This window comes from Hydra vulgaris, chromosome 14 (assembly GCF_038396675.1).
Source record: "Hydra vulgaris chromosome 14, alternate assembly HydraT2T_AEP".
Lineage (NCBI taxonomy): Eukaryota > Metazoa > Cnidaria > Hydrozoa > Anthoathecata > Hydridae > Hydra > Hydra vulgaris.
In genome coordinates, this window is record NC_088933.1 from 31,847,832 (window position 1) to 31,861,457 (window position 13,626).

At 29.6% G+C, this 13,626-nt stretch overlaps 1 long non-coding RNA gene across 1 annotated transcript; it reads left to right on the forward strand.

Moving 5' to 3' along the window:
• The first annotated feature begins 5,231 nt into the window (after positions 1-5,231).
• On the forward strand, positions 5,232-10,970 carry LOC136091175 (uncharacterized). The gene is made up of 2 exons (XR_010643761.1): positions 5,232-5,587; positions 10,788-10,970. It is a non-coding gene; the product is annotated as an uncharacterized LOC136091175 (long non-coding RNA).
• The last annotated feature ends 2,656 nt before the right edge of the window (positions 10,971-13,626 follow it).

A 13,626-nucleotide genomic window follows, 5' to 3' on the forward strand; every position in this document is an offset into this window, starting at 1 on the left:
TTGCCCTCCCGAGAAAAACATTGCGTCGCGTGGTTCATAATAGCCGCCTAATTCCGAAATCATCTATTATTTCAATTGAAAGAGCCTGCATCAGAAAATGAAAGGTCATTTCTAATCTTTTTTACGAAATCATTCCGAGTATAATTTCTCCTCCTCTCTTTAGTGTTTTGTTTTTCAAAAGAAATTATGTGGTAGTTAGAAAGTTATTATGTTTCAGTAAGACAAATCATGCTGAATAAGTAACTACATTCTAAAAGGAAATTTTTTAATTTGTTAATATTTGTGTTAATACTTTTTATGTTTATGTGTGTGACCGAAAAACCTTCATTAGATGATTTAAATTGGGTTTTAAAAGTATGAATATCAAAATATTCTGTATTACAACATTTTTCGTTATGTGCCGATTTCCTTATTTACAAAATTCTTTAACGAATATTTTATCATATTTAATAATAGGGTATTTACCTTCTTTGCGAAATTATTTAACATTTTCCCATAGCTTTTTCCTTATTTCCAGTGTTTTATTCACGTAACCTTTGTTGATGAATATCCCTGTACCCTTGAGTTTTTTCGCTAGCGTTAAAACTTTATTTTTATTTTGAAAGTCTAATAGTTTAACAATTATTGTTCATGGAGATTTATCGTCTTTTATTTTCCCGACACAATAAGCTCTTTCAATAGTTATACTGTCCAAGATTCCTAGCTTGTTTCTAAATATATCTCTAAGTTGATTTGCACAATCACCCAAGTTTCGTTAGGAAGCTCAGGTAATCCATCAATCCTTAAATTATTCCGGCGTGAACGATTTTCCAAATCAATAGTTTTTTATTTTAATTGCTTATTTCATTGGCCATCAAACTGTTTGAATGTGATAATTTATTTAAAAAGGTTTCTTCCTGAAAGTTGATACTTTCCTTCATATCGTAAACGTCTTTTTCAATTATTACAATCTTTGCTTTGTCTTTATTAGATTCTTTTTCCGGTTTGTCAAGTCGATCTGTTATTATTTTTAAATTCGCATCCATTATATCAGTAAATATTATTTCTTGATTTTTTAAAAGTATTACAATTTCATTTAGAATACTTTTTTTTTGTTCTTCTAGTTTGGTCGTTATGAGTTTTTCAATATTTTTTGTTGTAACTTCCATATTTGTTTAGAAAATAATAAGTAGCTTGATAAACACGTCTCGTTCAATGCCGCAAACCAAAAAACACAATCAATATTCAATATTCAATCAGTTATTACCAAATCTCAACAAATTCTTGTGATGCTAAAAAAGACATTCACCATCATTGATGAAAAAATGGCTCTCAAATTAAATTTATATAATTTGTTTATAAGACCACATCTTGAATAGTCTCTGTTTTGACCCCGTATTTAAAAACCGAGAGAGCTTTGGTTGAATCTGTTCAACGTAAACCTACAAAATAGGCTTCAAACTTTAGACATCATTAATACTACGAACGATTAAAAAGACTAAATTTACCATCACTTGAGTTTCAGGCGCCTACGACGCGATCTTATCCAAATCTTAAAATTAACACATTGATTCGATATAATTGATGATATATATCAACCAAAATTTATTAATGCCTTGTCACGTGGTCACCATCTTGAAGTAAGGCGTAAAATATGTTCCAAACTGTCTTCCAAGACACAACTAACTATATATTAGATCAGCAAAATACTGTAACAAACTACCCGAGCATATAACTTTTTACTCAACTGTATTTTCTTTTAAAATTTGAATAGATCACTGGATGGATATAAAATTTGGAACGAATATTTATAAAACTGGTTGTTTATGGTAGGGTGTTTTCACTGCTCGCTGTATGTATATATTGTATGTATACTTTACGCCTACAACTATAATAATAATAATAATAATAATAATCATAATAATAATAATAATAATAATAATAATAATAATAATATAGTTTTAAATATTTAAACAAAAAATTTAAATTCTTAAAAACGCAATGTATTTAAAAAAAAAGTCATTTGTCTAAAAACAAGATATGCATATCTTGTTCATGAACTCGTATTAAAAATTACACTGGAAGAGTAAAAGCAAAATACAGAATGATTGTTGAATGTAAGTAAGTCTTTGTGATATTATTAATCACTTTTTAAACCTGCTTGTCATGATTTATTCATCCCGTATGCTTTTTCATTACTGGCAACAAATACCGGCGCTTAAGCCATTGAGCTTAAATGCTGAGAAAATTTCCGAGAATGGTTCTCATCTATGACAAAAAAATTTATTCTGAAGATATTTACAATCTTGTTTTTGATGATTGCAAAGTTTCTGAGTATGCTCTGCGCAATTAAGTTCAAAATTAAGAAAGTTGAATAATTTGCTACTTGAAGAGATAAATACGCAGCACATTTCTAGCACATCAAAGACGTTCTAAACCTCTTTATTTACCACAATTTGGTATTAAACCCAAATATATTTCACTTGTATATGTGATTTGATACTTTTGAAATTATTGCGTTTTTAATTGTTTCTCTACTAAATTATACTCCAAAATAAAATACTAAAATTGTCTAAAATTTCCATTTTTATAGTGTTGATCAGGGCAAAATGTTAGCCCTGGCCAACACAATTTTGGAGTAAAATTGATAAAAATTTTAAAACATTTTTTTTTTCACTTCTTTAATTTCTTTTTTATTTTATTTAATTAAAGATTAATATGCTGATGAACTTTGAAATAATTTTCTCCAGTCTCCATTATGACGACTTTAATAATGACGCGAGATTTTGAATTTTCCTCTTTGACATCCTTCTCCCCTATCGACTTGATTTTATTTGAAATAAACCCAACTTCTTAACGCAAGCAATCTCAACCCATTTTTCTGAAATTTTTTTGTTTGTCAATTTTCTTTTGGTTAAAATCAAGAATTAGATCAAAAAATGTAAATCTTTCCAATAAATTGAGTTTTTAAAAAACAGAACATTTAGAGTATTATATTATATACTTATATATTATAGAATATATTTAGAGTTATAGTTCACTTACATCCCAAAATGCATGTGTTATTTTTAGGAGATTTTCTTTATCAACTCATCATTAGTCGCCATTGATTTAAATCAAACCCTTACAAATCGTTAAAAAGTTTTGGTATTTTGTATCATATTTGCGTCTCCTAAAAAAAAAAAGATCCGCTACTTCTAAGATATTTTAGGACTTTAAGATTATGATGTGGAGGGGGAGGGGGAAAGCACACCACAGTCACCCTATCTCCTCCCCCCCCCCCCCCACGGTCCGTCACACACAGTTTCACTGCTGAGTTTTTAAAAAAGTACTTTTCGAGGTAAGGTATCAAATTTAGTATAATAAGGTATCATAGTTTTAAACTGTTAGCAAAGTCTACCTGAATTATATGTTATCTTCCATTTTATTAGGTTAACACAAAAATTATTAAAAGTCCGATTAGATTAATTTATAATTTACTTTTCAACCACCCTTAGCGACAATAACCGCCATACATATTCATGGCATTCTACTTAACGACTTATCTTATTTGTCGAAGTCAGTTTTATGCCACTAAAAAATAAGTTTTGTTCACATCTTATGCATCATTTGGCACTAGTTTTTGACATTACTTTTATTTCCTCACATAAAAACCCGATAGGAGAGAGATCCCGTGATTAGGGAGGCTAAATCATTTTCTTTAATATTTGATCTTTTTCGAACTCAGTCAAATAACTTAAACTAGTTTTTGAAAAACATGTTTTAGACTTAAGCTTCAAGTCATTTTCTTACGAAAAAAAGAATAGCTTCTCATTAACCAATTTTTCCGAAGGTGTAGCATAATTTTTTAAGTGTACAAGTAAACTACTTTTCACCTGTGGCGTTCTAACTAAAACAGCCCAACACCTTAACACTACATCGACCATGTTTTACAGTCAATAATAAACACTATTTTATTATAAATTCAACGATTATTCTCCAGCCTAACAATCTTATCTTGAAACCAAAGATTTAAAACTTTGATACGTCTGTCCGTGTTTACAGTCATTGATGGTCCATTATTAATATAGCTCACTTTAGCATTTTTATTATTCTTATGATTTTTATCAAAGCATTTTAACCGAAATACTTTTACATTATCTAATAGTGCAAAAATAAACATAAAAGTAGTTAAATAAAAGTAGCTTTTTTAAAAAAAGTTAATGTCATTCGAATAATTAAGAACGCTAGTGTATATATATATATATATATATATATATATATATATATATATACAGTATCGGACAAAACGAGTGCAACCAAATAATGCTTATTTAGTTTCTTTATATAAAAGTGCTGCATTTTTTCAATTTAGAGAAATAACTATGTAACTGTTTAGAGACAAAGTTCTTCAAGTTTTATTCATCACAAAGTTCATTATTTTTACACGAAAATTAATAAATTAATCAAAAGTATTTAAAAAAGTTACTTTCCTTCTGGACAAAACAAGTGCAACTCGACAAAATGTTGATCAAGCTGTATTTCGCTATCAGTATTTCGTGGCAAATCCTTTGTTGTCAATTACAGCCTTGCCTCTTCGAGACATAGATTCAATCAGGTGATCAATGAAACTTTGTGGAATCGCTGCCCAGGCCTTTTTGATTTGTTCAAACAGTTGATCCTTATTACGAACACCTTCACGATTAATTCTGCGGTTGACGATCTCCCACAAGTTCTCGATAGGGTTGAGATCCGGAGATTGAGACGGCCAATCCATCACCAATAGGTGGTTGTCTTGAAACTACTGCTTGACTACTTTTGCACTGTGTTTCGGATCGTTGTCTTGCGGAAAAACCCATTTTATTGGCATATTCCATTCAGCATGAGGTAACATAACATCTTTCAGGATATTTTTATACATGAAACGGTACATTATTCAATCGATGTATTGGACCTAGACCGTTAGCAGAATAACACCCCCAGACCATTACATTGACTCCACCATGCTTCAAGGTCTTATGGCAATAACGTAAATCGAGGCGTTTCCGGTCTTCGACGTACACGGCAAATGCCATCGCTCCCAATGATGTTGAACTTCGATTCATCACTGAACAGGACAGTTCGCCATTTCTGCACATTCCAGTCAATATGAGATGTAGCAAACAGGAGTCTTTTCTTTTAGTTTTTTAGTGAAATCAGCGGTTTCTTTGCAGGGCGTCGAGAAAACAATCCGGCTTCAACAGCACGTTGTCTGATTGTTCGGTCCGATACCCCAGTGAAAAATAAAACCGCGTCCCACATGGGTTCCGCGTGGGTTCCGTGTGGGATTGATGGGATTTACGTGGGACGGATTTTCCCATGTGGTATCCGTATGGAAATTTGTCACCTAAAACCCATGTGGGTAATCCCACATGGGTTACATGTGGGAACCATATGGTATTTACACACATGGGAAATCCCACGTGGGTTTCATGTGGGATTTGCATGGGAATTAATTTGAAAGCTGGAAACTAAAAAAAAAACTTTTAAAAAAAAACTAAATAAAAATTTTTAAATCGACATTGCATTGCGTTACGTTTATATTGTGTGAAAATATTTTATATTAATATAGAAAATGGCAAGCAAGTATGTAAGTACCACGAATAATGTTTATCTTTCTTTATAGAAATAAGATTAAGATTTGTGTAAATAGACGTATTATTAGGATAATATAATAGTTATTTGAATTTAGATCTTGAGTATATTATCTGCAAACAATTAACTGATGAAAGTTCAAATGTTGTCAAAAACCAAGCATGCATGCATGGGACACTACAGTGTCCCACAAAGAAATGCAGGTTTAAAAGTCAAAGAATTCCCAATTTTCTTTGTTAAAAAAGAAAAAAATAGGGTGGTGGTGGTGGAGGAGATTTTCTGTAACTTTTTATGCTCCAAAACTTTTAACTTTAGATATAATAAGGTCCTTATGACTTAAGGGACTTACAAACTACATTGAGGAACAAAATCAGGATATTAACAGAAACTTTTCAATTTTTAATCTGGAGTACCACAGTGTTATTGGGAATACAGTGTTAATAAAGCCTCTGGGTCCAATTTTCAAAGTAATATAATCTAAAGTAATGTTTAAATAAAATAGTATACTTTAAAATGCTTTAAAATTTATAAAATTTATATGTATAACTATATATACATATAACTCCTGATATAGTTATACATATAACTCCTGATATAGTTATACATATAATTCCTGATATAGTTATACATATAACACCTGATAGTTAACTATATGTATAACTAGTTATACATATAATTTGTTATAGAAACTTATTTTTTAAGGTTATGCTTGAACAAATTAGTACCAATTAATTCAAATTTAAGATTTAGTTAAAGTTCAAGTTAAAGTTCTTATTTATTCATTGTTTTTGTTAATTTTATATTTATTTGTTCAAATTTGTTAATTAGTACTATTTCTTACTACAGTAAGAATGTTTATCATTGCTCAATAGGTAGGTTCTCAGCATAACAATGCTTTTTTCTTACACTTTCTAAAGAGAAATATGGCAAATTGATTACTTATTTTACCTAAATCATAGGATCATCTATGCATAATGATGTCAGATGATGACCAGGTTTATTGAACACCTTCACCCTTTATCAAACTCAGTCAATTTTTTGCCATCTCCCATTGAAAATGATGTCAGTTTTTGTTATCATATTATGATGGTATATCTGAATTGTTAATATAATATAAAGAATGCATATACCATCAATTTTTTTCTGGTTCAATTATACATTTATTCTCAACAGTACTAAAAGTAAAAAAAAAAACACAAATTGTTCTTTCAGATAAGCAAGCTAATTTCTGAATTTAAATTGTTTTTCCTATGATCCTCTACAGTTTTAAGCAACAAAAGCAAGAAGTTTTTAGACCACATTGTTGGTGTAAATACATCTAAAACCTGCTCATAGCTAGCATAAATTGTTTTACTTTTTTTTAAATAAAATAATTTAATTTTTTTTTAATTCAATTTTTTAATTGACATTATTTTGGTCTCAACATTCCCTCCCCATTGTTAATTATTGTTAAACTCACACTGCCCCTCTATCTACTGGCATTATTTATGGATTATCCCATAGCCTAAATACTATATATATATATATATATATATATATGCTTTTTTCTTACACTTTCTAAAAAGATATATATATATATATATATATATATAGTTTTTACTTTATATACAACACCATTTAATATACAACAAATTCTTACAAAGCTTACAATAATTTAGTAAAATTCAATCTGAGTTATTGAAACGTAATAAATTTAACATCAATAGAAAAGTAAAGCTGTCATTTAAAATGTAAGGGTCAAAATATGTTGAAAGTAAAATTAAGTTACTAATAAAATCACGTTCAACAATGATAAATATTCTTACTGTAGTAAGAATTAGTACTAGTTAACAAATTTGAACAAATAAATATAAAATAGTGAAAAAACAATGAACAAATAAGAACTTGAACTTGAACTAAATCTTGAATTTGAATTAATTGGTACTAATTTGTTCAAGCATAACCTTAAAAAATAAGTTTATATAATAAATTTTATGTATAACTAGTTATACACATAGTTAACTTTCAGGAGTTATATGTATAACTGCATGCATTTTAAAGCATTTTATTTAATTTATATATTACTTTAGATCATATTACTTTGAATACTGGACCCAGCGACTTTATTCCCAATTACACTGTGGTACTCCAGATTAAAAATTGAAAAGTTTCTGTAAATATCCTTGTTTTGTTCCTCAATTTACTTCGTAAGTCCCTTAAGTTTTATGAACCTTATTATATATATAAAGTTAAAAGTTTTGGAGCCTAAAAAAAATTATGGAAACCTCCCTATCTCCCCCCTATTTTAATATTTTTTTTTAATAAAGAAAATTTGACTTTCAAACCAGCATTTCTTTGTGGGACACTGCAGTGTCCCATGCATGCATGCTTGGTTTTTGACAACATTTGAACTTGCATCAGTCAATTGTTTGCAGATAATATACTCAAGAACTATATTCAAATATCATATGAACATGTTAGAGAATGTTCATATGATATTTGAACATCACAAATTAAATAATATTGTTGTGATATGTTATATAAATAATACCATAATAGATTATGATATGAAAATAAGATAGGATATAAAGGCAATGATCAAAGAATAAATTTACTTATAGAAATTTAGATGTTTGTTTATTAGTTTCATAATATTATATTATGTGTGACCGCGGCCTTCTATAATAACAGGCCTTGACATCGCGCAACAAATTTGTTAAACTGAAGGCCAATTCCTAATACTGCGTTTACATTTTCATCTTTTAACATTAGACGAAAGTTTGTGTTCGCGCTTTTTTAATAAATCTTTAAAATTTAATTGGTTTATAAATTAGATAGCGCAACTTCAAGACGATAACGTTGTAAGTTTCAAGGCGTTAACATTGTAAGGTAATAATATTGTCAAACTAACGATTAGTTTTTTTAAATGCCTTAAAAATGCCTTTGAAATGCTGTGTATCTCCTTGCAAGTCGAACTATCTCAACTGCAACAAAAATATCAATTTATACAACTACAACTACAATATCAATTACAACTACAACGAAGTTTATATGATTGTTTGTGTATTGACTACAAGTTGCCAAGTATAAGGACTTTAACACGATTGACTTCAAAAATAAGCTCAATGGAGGACCTAAGTTTCATAAATAGTATTTTTATGAATTTAAATCCATTAAAAAGCGTTTTCCATACTACTAATTGATGAGGTCTATGTCAAAGCTTCATTACTTTACCAAAGAGGTGCTTTGTTTGGTCAAGCATTAAACTAGCCTGAAAAGTTAGCTAGAACAATTTTATCATGTATGATTAAATGTCTTTTTGGAGGTCCAGAATTTATATGTAGAGCTCAACCTGTTGCAAATCTTTCCTCTGAATTTCAGTTTGCTCAATGTCAACAAATTGTCTATACCATAAATAATATTGAAAATAGTAAGACACTGGTAATAATTACTGATGGTAACCGTGTAAATCAAAGATTTTTATTTTGGCTAAGTGGAGTGATTTAGAAACTATATATAAAACTGAGTGCAATAGTCTTTTTAAACTCTCTAAACAGTTACAGCTAAATCAGTTTATCTAAAACCAATATAGAGACAATCTGTAAAGTTTTGTTTGTCTGTTTTTTGAAAAGAAACAGTAGCTGCATTAAGAATGCATTCAGAGATTGAAAATAAAGCATTTGAAGGTACTGCTGTATTTATTGAAAAAATAATTTTTTTTCGAATGTTGTTAATGTCAAAGCACCTGGTGCTGGCATTCGGTTTAGAAATGAATTATGCGAAGAAATCCACTCAGTTGGTGATCAACAGTTACGAGATATTGCTGAACTGTCAAATTTTATGAAACCTACAGGTAAGCGTGTAAAACAGCTTACGCTAGATACTAGCAATGCAATAGCGCATTCATGTTATGGCTTTGTTGATCTTGTAGAAACTTTGATGAGTAATGGAGCAAAGTTTGTCTTATTAGGTTGGTTTTCAACAGATCCACTTGAAAAAGCTTTTTCTAAGCTTTGACAGGGATCTGGAGGTACTTACTTTATAAACGCTAAATCTGTAATTGAAAAAATTAATATTCAACTTACTAAATTGATATTACAACTTGACATTCCTGTTGATGGTATCGATTGTCATACTTGTGACATATGTTTTAGAGATATTTCTACTGATGAAAAAGAACTTCTGGATAATATACATGATCTTGAAAGCTCAGTTAATAAATCTACATTAGTGGCTATAGTTTACATAGCTGGCTATGTGCAAAAAAGCGAAATAAAAATTTATGATGATTCTACCAATTATTATTATAAATATGGAAGTTATCTGTATAGCCTAAACAGAGGCGGACTTGAAATTCCTTCTGATGCTCTTTTCTAATGGTCAATATTTTGCTTTTTTTTTTCAAGGTGCTACTGACCCTTTATGCAGAACATTCTGTGTTACTCAGTTTCAGTTCATTGCTGCTAAATATAGATTTAAAATCACAAAAAAACTGCTAAAGAATTACTCACTAATTACCACTCCCAAAGTACTAAAGCTATCATAATTTATGTGAAAATTAGTTTTGTATTTTAATATGCTATTTACTTGTTATGTTTTTTATTTTCTCATTAGCCTATATGTCTCTCAATATGTTTGGATTTGTAAATATTTACCCTGTTGAGATATATTGATAAAACTTTTTTTTGGCTTGAATCGACTTTTGTTGGTGTTTTTTATTGTTGGTAATTTTTATTGTTACCATTTTTAGCAAAAAAAATTAAAAATACAGTTATCTTTCTAATATATAGATATATACTTTGTTATAGTTCTGCTTGTTATTGATACTATTTAATATTACATAAATTTTCTTAATGAAATTTGAAATACGAAAAATATGATTATCTTTTAACAATTTTTTGGTTTTCTTTTTATATTTCCGTCTTTACTAGGGATTATTTTTAGAAAACATAGACTGCCATTAGACCCAACCTAATATAAAAATATATCATATAAGTAAAAGTGAAAGTTTAATCGGCCTTCAGTTTTTACGGCGCGATGTCAAGGCCTGTTATTATAGAAGGCCGTGTGTATGACGAAATATATATATATATTTATATATATATATATATATGACGATATATATATATATATACATATATATATATATATATATATATATATATATATATATATATATATATATATATATATTTGTATTTATTTATTTTTTTTAGAAAATGTTTGAAGAAAGTTAGAAGATACTAAAAAACTTGGTATTATGCAAGCCGAAGCGATTTAATTAATTCAATCGATAAAAAACGACGTGTAAAGCGCAAAAGAAAAAATAATATTTTTAATATTCATTTTGAATGTATTAATTAATAGCATTTATTTTGAAATAAATTCATTTTGCAACACGGTTTTTAATTTTATAAAATTTCGTCATAATAGTTTAAGGTAAATCGCACAGGTTATAGGTGGAAAACATCACATGTAAAAGATCAAAAATGCTACACATTTTGAATACCAAATGGGATAAAGTAGCAAATACCAGATTAAGTTAAACCTCTCTGAAAGCTTCGATGATTAATTTTAAATTACTATTTAAGTAATTTTTAAATTAAAAGAATTTTAAAAATTATCATAGAAGCATTCGGACTTTTATTTGTCTAGTATTGACTACTTTTATACCATTTGGATTAAAATATGTGGCATTTAAGATCTATAACATGTAGTATTTTCCACCTATATCCCATGTAGGATTTACCACATAAAACCCATGTGGGATTTACCATATGAAACCCACATGGGACAAAATAATAATCCCCATATGGGTTACATATGGTAAAAACCCACGCGTATCCCATATGGGATTTATCATATGGAATCCATGTGGGATTTACCATATGAAACCCACATGGGACAAAATAATAATCCCCACATGGGTTACATATGGAAAAAATCCACGCGTATCCCATGTGCGCTTTTTCACTGGGACAGGCAGCTCTAATTGCTTTTGTATCTCGACAGATGATATCCAGGGATCCTTCTTGACGGATCTGACGATCATAGAATCCTCTCTAGAAGTGGTGGAACGCGGTCTTCCACCTTTGTTATCTGCTGCCAACTTCCCCGTAGAACGATATTTGGAACATAGTCTTGATACGGTCCATTTTTTCACGTGATTTTTATCAAAAATACTTTTTTGTGACATTCCACTTACGTAATCGCAAATAATTTTCTTTCTTAATTCCAATCCAAGACTGTCGGGAGCCATTTTTGCACTTGAAGTCATAAAAACAACAGAAATAAATAATCACGCTTCTCAAGGCTTACCGTGTTACATTCATATTACATTCACCTTGTGATGATACAATAGTGCTCTGTGGAACACAACGTCTTGGTTGGATGTGGACTGTTTTGATGAAATGAAACACTTGTTGTATTTCACTTCTTGTATTGATGTTCTTCGATAAACCACTTTAATAAAACTCACTTCGATAAACTGTCTTGATAATACTGACTGATTAACTACCATATACTGACTGAATTACATATCTCTTATATAGTAAAATGAACCTGTGTGAAGCTGTTCTGGAAGACTCTAGATGCTTCTTTTTGATGCTTCTGGAAGCTTCTGGATGCGTCTGGATGTTTCTGGATACTTCAGGATGCTTCCAGATGCTTCTTCTGGAAGCTTCTGGAAAATTCTGAATACTTCCTTTAGTTATTAAAAAACTTCCGTGACGTTGACAAGGACCAGACTTAAGAAAATGAAACAAACCAAAAAAGTTGCACTTGTTTTGTCCACTGCAAAATGGCACTTGTCAACGAAATTCTGCCTGTGTGCTGTCACCTGTCAGCTGATTGCGAATGTCATGGCATGCTATGACTCCAGACTCCTAAACTGTTTGCTGTGGTAGTATAGTTCGTTTCGTTTTTAAGACATGTAAAATTAGGAACACTTTTTAGCATTGTTCGATGTTGGTTGCAAATGTTTTGTCCAATACTGTATATATATATATATATATATATATATATATATATATATATATATATATATATATATATATATATATATATATATATATATATATATATATATATATATATATATATATATATATATATATATATATATATATATATATATATATATATATATATATATATATATAGTATAGTTTAATCCTTCAGTAAAAATGTTGTAACTAAAACTGGACACCTATTCTTAAAATTAATTAACTTGCATTTTCCATTACATCATAAGCTCCACAAAATTTAAAACAGAAATACAATAAAAGTTAGTTACAACTGCATGCCAAATATTCCATCAATTATTAATTCACGCAACCAACAAATTTTGCGCAGCAAATTCGCCGCTAATGGTAAAAGTTGCAACTACATTAAGAAAACCCCATGCCCGCTAAATACCAATGTCCATCAAAAAACGTTATATATAATACCACTTTAGCATCACATAATCCTAGTCTTACAGAAAAACCTTACATCAGTTTTACTGAAAACGCATTCAAGTTTAGGCTTGCAAACCACCTTAATTCCTTTAATGCAACCAGGTATAGAAATAATACACAACTTTCCAAAGAAATCTGGAAACATAAAAGCGCAGGTAACGTGCCTATAACCAAGAGGAATATAATTAAAAGACGTCAATCTTTTTTCTTTTTTTTTTTAGGTGCCTCAAGAAGACCTTACGGTCTTGTCACAGAGCACCGCGGAAGTGCATTTAACCAGGAAGTTCATGCCTCCTTCCTTACCGTGACGCGAAAATATGTCCAAAGCTCCTTTCGAACCTGGATCTCCTGCTTATAAAGCAAGCGTTCTAACCACTGCGCCACGGCCGCACAAATCTAACAATCCATCTACCAAAAAATTTAACCTTTGTATTCATGAAAAGTATTTTATTATGACTTTTGATAGTGGATCACTACAAAAACAAAAAAAAATTAACTGGTTTCCGGCATAGAAATTTTTTTTTTCACTATCTCTTTGATTCCGACGATTAGCAAATATCGGATCACATATATTCTTTTTTTTTTTATTTAAATTTAT